Source organism: Propithecus coquereli, unplaced genomic scaffold (assembly GCF_000956105.1).
Source record: "Propithecus coquereli isolate 6110/MARCELLA unplaced genomic scaffold, Pcoq_1.0 Scaffold18, whole genome shotgun sequence".
Classification (NCBI taxonomy): domain Eukaryota; kingdom Metazoa; phylum Chordata; class Mammalia; order Primates; family Indriidae; genus Propithecus; species Propithecus coquereli.
The window spans coordinates 9,545,387-9,553,795 of record NW_012142745.1 but is presented as its reverse complement, the minus strand read 5'-3'; positions in this window follow the sequence as shown (position 1 = coordinate 9,553,795).

The following is an 8,409-nucleotide window of genomic DNA, read 5'->3' as shown; positions in this document are numbered from 1 at the left end:
ACTATCCTTAAGGTTCCACATTTTCCACACTATTTGAGAAGCTTCCTGGCCATGCGTAGTACCTGCTCTGAGTGGCCTGTTCAAACTCTTTGCCTTTTTACTCCTCCATCAGAGAGCACTGTCCAGAGCTCAGTTCTGATCACACCACTCCTCTGCTTCAAAGTCCTATTTGGTGCGCAGTTGGCTGGAGGTAAAGTCTGAATACCTTCACCCAGCTTACCAAAGTACACCCGGGCTTCAGGGTTAACTCTCGACCATCTGTCTCTACCACCCATCCTGCCCAACTGCACAACCTTCCCTGCACCACAGGCCTTCCTCACACCGACCTCTCCACTTAATCTTCCGTCGTGTTCCGCTGTCCTCTCATTCCCACACGCATGTTGCGGTAACTATCATCTTCTTCCCTTGACGCGCGCTGGGCCTCTGCCTGGAATGTCTTCCAGACCAACATTCCTAGTTTCTGTTTCAAGTTGCGTTCCGTTGTGGTTTCTGCCTGGAAGACACCTACTCCCTTTTCTGACTGGCAAATTCCTACCCTTTCTTCCAGACCCAGCTCATGATTACTCACTGATGGGGTTTCCTCCTCATCACGTCTCCCTCAATACCCCCAAATTATCTCTGCTCTCCTTCCATTGCATGTTGTATATACCAGCATAATAGAAATGGTAGAGGTAGTAATATGTTGTACAAAATGGTGACTATAGTTAATAACGATATATTGCATTCTTGGAAAAAGAAAAGAAATTGTCATAGTCTCATAATTATTGGTGTTAGTATCTGACTCTTATGAAAGGATTTTCGTATAGTTAGTACAAGTTGATTCATGTTCCAATAAAGCTAGGCTTCAGTTTTATGTAAATGCATCTTTTTTCCCTCCATTAAACCACTATGTTAGGAGCCAGGAATTAAAAGAGATTTGACTTTAAAAGCTTAGGAAATTATGTTGAGTTATAAAAAAAGAATCTAAGCATAGTCCAATGTGGTGAATTAAAGATGACCATGAATTTCTTTTCACTCCCTTTCCAAGAAAGGAAATGGTCACATGAAGTGAGGCCTGACACTGCGAGGAGAGGAAGAGAGGCCAGATCCTGTCCCATGTGAAACCTCAGGGACTCGAGCCCCGTATGCCATCTGAGTGCCACCAAATGAGACGGGTGGGAGAACCACCCAGCTGAGCCCCGTCAGCCCACAGAACTACAAAGGATAGTAAATTAGCTGTTGTTTTAAGCCACTAAGTTTTGGGTGCTTTGTGATGAAACAATATATGATGGAAAAACTTATTCCTAATGGTATGACTAATTAATTAATTCCATTAATTACTTCCCAATTCCATTAATTAATTTGTAATCATTTCATTAATTACTAATAGGGTTTCCAAAAAATCCCACCTTTCCCTTACGTGACTACTTGGATTTTGACTGAACAGGGCTGCCCCATGCTGATCTGCAGTCAGTACATGGGGGAAAGTAGAATTTTTAGCAAACTCAACATGTTTAGATGTGACAAGAGACTGAGATTTTCCAAGATGAGGACAGGCAAGCCTCATCCTCTGAACTCAGGGAATGGGGAACAATCAGTGCCCATTAGATAGCTTGACCTAACTTGAACATAAGTCACTTGAAATTTGATTTTAGGTCCCCCAATTTCTATTTTCTATGGAAGTGGAGAAAAAATTGGTAGCCTAATGATACTTCTTATATTCAAAAAATGTATTAAATTTCCCTTAGAAATTTATTGGCTATGGGAAAAATATAGCATTCATTTGATTAGGCAGACTAACAATTTTTCTGAAATAAAAATGTTCAAGAAATATCTGTGTACTTAAAATCTAAACTTGAAATTTTAGTTACAGGTGAAATATAAATGTATGACTGATCACTTAACAAGCTGCTATAATTTAAATATTTGTCCCCTCCGGGAACTCATGCTGAAACCTAATCTCCAATGTGGCAGTATTGAGAGGTGGGGCCTTTAAGAGGTGATTGGCTCTGCCCTCATGAATAGATTAACCCATTCGTGGATTAATGGATTAATGGATTACCATGGGATGGGAACTGGTGGCTTTATAAGAAGAGGAAGAGAGACCTGAGCTAGCAAGCTCAGTTCCCTCACCATGCAATGTCCTGCACCACCTCGGGACTCTGCAGAGAGTAAGAAGTAAGAAGGCTCTTACCAGATACACCCCCTCAACCTTGAACCTCTCAGCCTTCATAACTGTAAGAAATAAATGTCTTTTCTTTATACATTTCCCAGTTTCAGGTATTCTGTTATAAGCAACAAAAAAAATGGAGTAAGACATGAGCTATGGTTGATCATAAAAAAGAAAGGGAACACATCAGGTCGCCACTTTTGGGGGCCAAAGCCTGGATGGTATAGTCAGACTAGATGTCCAGACCTAGTCAGAGACACTGCAAGCATCACCTACATCTCTGAGAACTCCGGCGTTTTGATCCCAGCCATTCCTTACATTAGAGAAGCAATCAAGTCAAAGCCAAATGAGCATAGTCATCAATCACTCATTGATTTTTTCATTTATTCAATAAATCCTTATTGATCACTTCCTATGTCCCAGGCCCGAGGCTAGCTCTGGGGATACAACGTTAACAACCATCGTTGCACATTTAGCTAACGACAAGTCAATCTCCAGAGAGATATTGACACCCGCTTTATTAGTTTCCTATTGCTTTGTAACAAATTACCACAAACTTAGTGACTTCAAATACAATGTATGATCTTACTGTCCTGGAGGTCCGAAACCTACAACGGATTTCTACTGAGAGAAGGTCAAGGTGTCAGCAAGGCCACACTCTCCTTCAAGGCTCTGGGAGGGAATGTGTTTCCTTGCTTTTCCAGCCGCAAGAGGCCACCCGCATTTCCCGGCCCATGGCCCCTTTCCAGCAATCACATCGCTCTGACCTCTACTTCTGTCATCACGTCTCCTCTGCCTCTGACCCTCCGCCCTCCAAGTCAGATATTATATTCCAGGATAATCTTTCCATCTCAAGATGCTTAATCATATCTGCAAAGTCTCTTTTGCCATGTAAGGTTCTGGGTTCTTCATTCCTAGGTTCTAGGGGTTATAAAGTGGACATCTTTGAGGGCCATTATTCTGTCTAGCACACCTACCCGATGCACAATACACCCAAGCACAAAGGAGACTTCCAAAGCATTTATAGATATAGAAAAGTCAGGCAGGATGAGAAATATCATCATCTCTTGTTGAATATGAAGACTCCTGGAACCATCATTCCAGGAATTCCGACCACTTAAGTCTAGAGCAGATCCCAGGAATCTGCATTTTAACTAGACTCTAGGGTGATTCCAAGGCAAGGGGCCAATATACCATACCTGAGAAACACCATTGTAGATATTAACAAAGTCTATGAAATATTGCATACATTGAATCCTTTATATTGACTATATTCAAATCTCTAAGGAGCTTCTTCTAATGAGAATTTACATTACTGCGTTGAATACAAGCGAAAGTTGTCTAATCGATCCATTTTGAATATAATGATATTGGTTTACCTTTAAGGGCATACACTCATTTACTCATGGCTGTGAAAGGATCTGTCGAAAGCATAAAGACACACAAATACCAGATGATACTTGGCTGCACTGCTGCAACTGCCGAGAGATTACAGTGCATCTCCCTAAAGTCAAGGTTAACAGGGTTGATAGTAAGCTCCTTTGTAGAAGTTCTGAATTTAGGCATAAGAAAAAAAAGCTTAACAAGCAATTTGGAATATATAAACAAAAAATTAATTTACCATGACCATTGCTCTTTCCTGCATTTTACTATTTAAGGAAAACATGTTGTCCTATTACTTGAAGTAGATAAACCAGCAGCTATTTTTTTTTTCCTGCTAGTAGGAGAAATAACATATTGAGTAGGGAACAGATTATAGACCAGAGAATGATATTATCATTTCATGCATTTTTTATTCTTTCCAGTCAAAGCCAATAATGTGAGAAGAGGAAATTACTGAGATAACTTAAAACCATATGCTGTGGGTTTGGGGGGATATTTCTTAGTGACACAGAGCCCTCCGGACCCATATTTATGACACGGGGGCAGTACTTTCACTGACAAACACTACAAAAAAAAAAAAACAAATAGCCAAGTCCTTTCTTTAAGGGTAGTTTCTGGTAGAATCTATATGTCTATATGTTCAAGGATACTCATTCCAGCATTGTTTAAAATATAGAAAAATCAGACACAAACTAAATGTGCATTACTGGTGACATAGTTAAATAAATTGTGGTAAACCTATAAAATGGAAGACTTTGCAAGAATTATTTTAAAAATATGTGTAGACTATAGAAGTGACAGGCAATACTCATAAGTGAAAAAAGCAAGTTGCACAAAAGCATATATTTTAGGTTATTGAGTATGAAATGTTCAATTTCCTTAAATACTAAGTTTGATAGTTGATATCTCTGACATTTTCCTTCGACACTTCTCATTTTATTTTTATTATGAAGATACATCATCAGTCTTTCAAATGCGTGGTTTGGCTTGTGATTATCTTTCAAATTTTTTTTAGAGCAATTTTAGTGAAACCATGGATAAGTCAAAAATTCTTGTTATTTTAGAATATGAGTTCCATTATGGAACAAATGCAGCACGGACAGTTCAAAATATCAACAAAGTGTTTGGGAAGGATGTGGCTAATGAACTCACAGTACGTTGATGGTTTGAGAAGTTCCATTTCAGTGATTTTAACCTTCAAAATGAGCTACATGGATGACCTGAGACCAAGGTAGATAATGATGAGCTGAAAGCTGTAGTGGAAGCAAACCCATCTCAACCCACCCATGAACTAGCAGCAAGGTTTGACGTTATTATTCCAACAATATTGGACCATTTGAAACAAATCAGCAAAGTAAAGAAGCTGGATAGATGGGTTCCACATGAATTAAATGAGCACCAGAAGAGAAATCATCTCAAAGCTTGCCTTTCTTTGCTGTCATAACATAAAGGCAAACCATTTCTACACTGTATGATGAAAAATACATGTGATGAAAAATCAATTCTTTCTGACAATCGCAAGTGTTCAGTACAATGGTTGGATAATGACGAAGTGCTGAAACACAGTTCAAAACTGAATATTCATCAGAAAAGGCTAATAGTGGCTATTTGGTGGTCCAGAGCTGGTATTATCCACTACAGCTTCATGAAACCTGGTCAGTTGATGACAGAAGATGTCTACTGCCACCAACTAGACAAAATGACGAGGATGCTTGCAATTAAGCAGCCGAGATTGGTCAATAGAGACAGGCCAATCCTCTTGTAAAACAATGCTGGACCAGAGGTCACACAAACAACACTGCTCAAACTACAGAGGCTAGACTTGGAAACTCTCTGTCATCCACCATATTCACCAGATCTTGCACCAACTGACTACCACTTCTTGCAGGCTCTGGACCACTTCTTGCAACAAAAAAACGTTCCATTCTCAACAAGCTATGGGAAACATCTTTCACAATTTCATTGCCACTCGCTCTCCAGGCTTCTTTGCTGCCTGTACAAACAAGCTACCGTTAAGATGGCAAAATTGTGTTCATAATTTAGGCACATACTTTGATTAATTGTACTGCTTCTTGTTTGAGATGTGATAAACTACACTTCTGGTTCTAAATCGGACATTTCATATTTAATGACCTAATAGTATGGAGAACATAAGTCTCACTCTGAAAATATTAAGTATATTTGTATATGCATAGAAAAATCCCGAAAGTGTAGCCACCAAATGTAAAAGTGTTTATCTTAAATGATGAGATTCACCATGGGTTTTGCTTTCTAATTTGTCCAGTTCTGGACTATTTTAGTGTCTCCATTACCATGATGTGTTTTTGCAATATAAAATTAATGTAAGCTTAGACAGAGTGGTAGATAGATAGACGTGTGCATCTTTTGTGAAGCTGTGCTGCTTTGTGGTCCAGCTCAGCACAAAATCACAGTTATCCAAGAAAAAAATAACAAGCAATATGAATGTTCACTGCAATCTTTTAGTGAAGTTTAAAATGGGAAGCAAATTATAGCAGCTTAGAGAAAGGAGTCCTAAATATCTTCACCCCTCGGTCTCTCAAATGTACCTCCCCACCAGAGCATGGCAGAGGTCCTAATCTCTTCTAATCTCTTCCCAGGCTCTCAAAACTACCCTCACATTTCCAAAGAACTCAGTCTTGGCTTTCTTCTCTCAGGATCCTGCCTTTTTTTTTCTTTTTTCTTTTCTTTTCTTTTTCTTTTTTCTTTTTTTTTTCTGGTGATCTAATTCTTCTCTGTCCTTCCTAATATAAATTGATTTTTGTCTTTCTGGGCTTCCTCCACTCTGAGATCTGGTAGATCAACGCAAAAACTATGAGGTGGAAGGAAGGCATGCATATTTATGCATGGATAGCATTTATCTACATAATGTATGCTACGTCTTACATAAGGTATGGCCATGCTAGCCTGAATGTGCCCGATCTCTGATCCCAAAGCTAAGCAGGGTCAGGCCTGGTCAGTGCGTGGATGGGAGGTGCTCTGTAGCCACACACACATCTCGTGAGAATGATCCCAGCTCAGCAGTTTTCCCTAGAAATAAGTGAGATGAAGAGGGTTAAGTGTGAGAAAAGAAAACAAGAAAACGTCTACGTTATTTGTTAATGCTTGATTTAAGATGCACAAACACTCATACGCACGAATTCACAAAACACCACGTGCTCTTTTGAAGACAAAGAGCAGTAGCTAACAACTGTATTAATCATTTAGCCGCCATTCTCCTCACTGTAAAAACAAAGTCTGGGGAAATGGCTATAAAGATGTATTATAGTCAATCATTAAACTTTGCCTTTTCCTGGATCTAGCGCACTTTCTTTTGCACATAGCACAAGAAAATAGTTAGTGCAGAAGTGACGGATGATTACCTGGTGTGCCATTAACCTTTGTTTTGTGTAATTATTATTCAAGCGGATTAACATTGTTCGTGCTATCCATTAAGCCAGCTTTCCTTTCCATATCAAGACCTGTACAGAACATCACCAAAATGCTCCTGCCCCAACTAGTCACCGTGGCTGACAGTCCTTCAAAGGCAAGCAGTCCCCAATTAAGAGTAAAATGTTAAATGAAAATTCTTCTGGCACCTCTCACCTTAAATATATTTACATAACTTTTAAAAAATGACTTCTGCTATTGAAAAATCCCTGGGAGTAAGTTTTGAAAAAGAAAAAGAACACATCAGCCACTGAACCCAGGGGAAGGCATGCACCTTCCACCCACCCACCGACCTAAGTCACAGAATGGGGGACAGTGGCAAGGACGCCAAGCCCAGCCCTGATCTTCTTCACCAATCGCTTCATGCTCACCCTGCAAGGGCTCTTTCCTGGACTCCAACCGACTCACAAAACAACATCACGAAGCTGCGCAGCATCCAGTGCCCAGCTACACACCTGGAGACGTCCGTACCCCACGCCGCGGAGACCTGACATGGTGGTAGCAGAAAGTGCGTTCCAGGTAGAGAAACAAACAGCAGCATCTAAAAAGCAGAAATGGTGGCGGACAGTATGTGAATTAATATACACGTGGTTTGAATGAAGGGAAATTTTAGAAATTGAGTTCAGAAAAAAAGGTTGACGTTAGACTGGAAAGGCCTTGAAGGCCACACCAGGGCATCGGTACCTGAGAGATTGGGAAACAGCACTGCTGACCCAGTCCCTACGGACATCAGGCCATCCTTTTTCTGTTTTGCATTCTGCTAAATTTGTATTGACTACCACAGGCCAATCCCAGCCCTGGGAATATAGCACTCAACCAGACAGACTTTTATGACATTTGCACAGACTGTGGAAGAAAACAGATCATATAAGGCAAATACATATGATGTCCGTGTGTGAGAAGTGCAATCGTGACAGTAAAACGGAGCAGAATGCATCTGTGAGGAATTAAATTTTGAACTGAGACCTGACTGAGCGATTGATAAGGGGCCAGAAGTGCAAAATCTAGGGAAAATGTGCTTTAAGCAGATGGAACAGTACATGCAAAGGCCCTGAGGCAGAGAGGATTAAGAACAGGCTAGCTGGAGAACAGTGTCAGGGGGCGCACTGGAAGCTGGTAGTTAAGGACTAGATCACATAAGGACTTGCAGGCCATGCTCAGGAGAAGCACAGAGGCTTTTAATGACCATGAATTTCAAAGGAGAAATGCGGATATCCATATTAAAACCAGTAACACATTCCTCATCGCCCATGTCAAAGTTAAAGAAGCATGGAACAAGGGAAGAATGCAAACGCACCTGGCAATGCTGATGGGTGTCTGTACCTTAGATCTGCATGGAAACTCAGGTGGGCCGGAGGGAGGCCCAGAGGCATCTGGGCCTCAAACAGTGACTCAGGCTACCAAACCCAAACAAGACAGTTAGATAGACC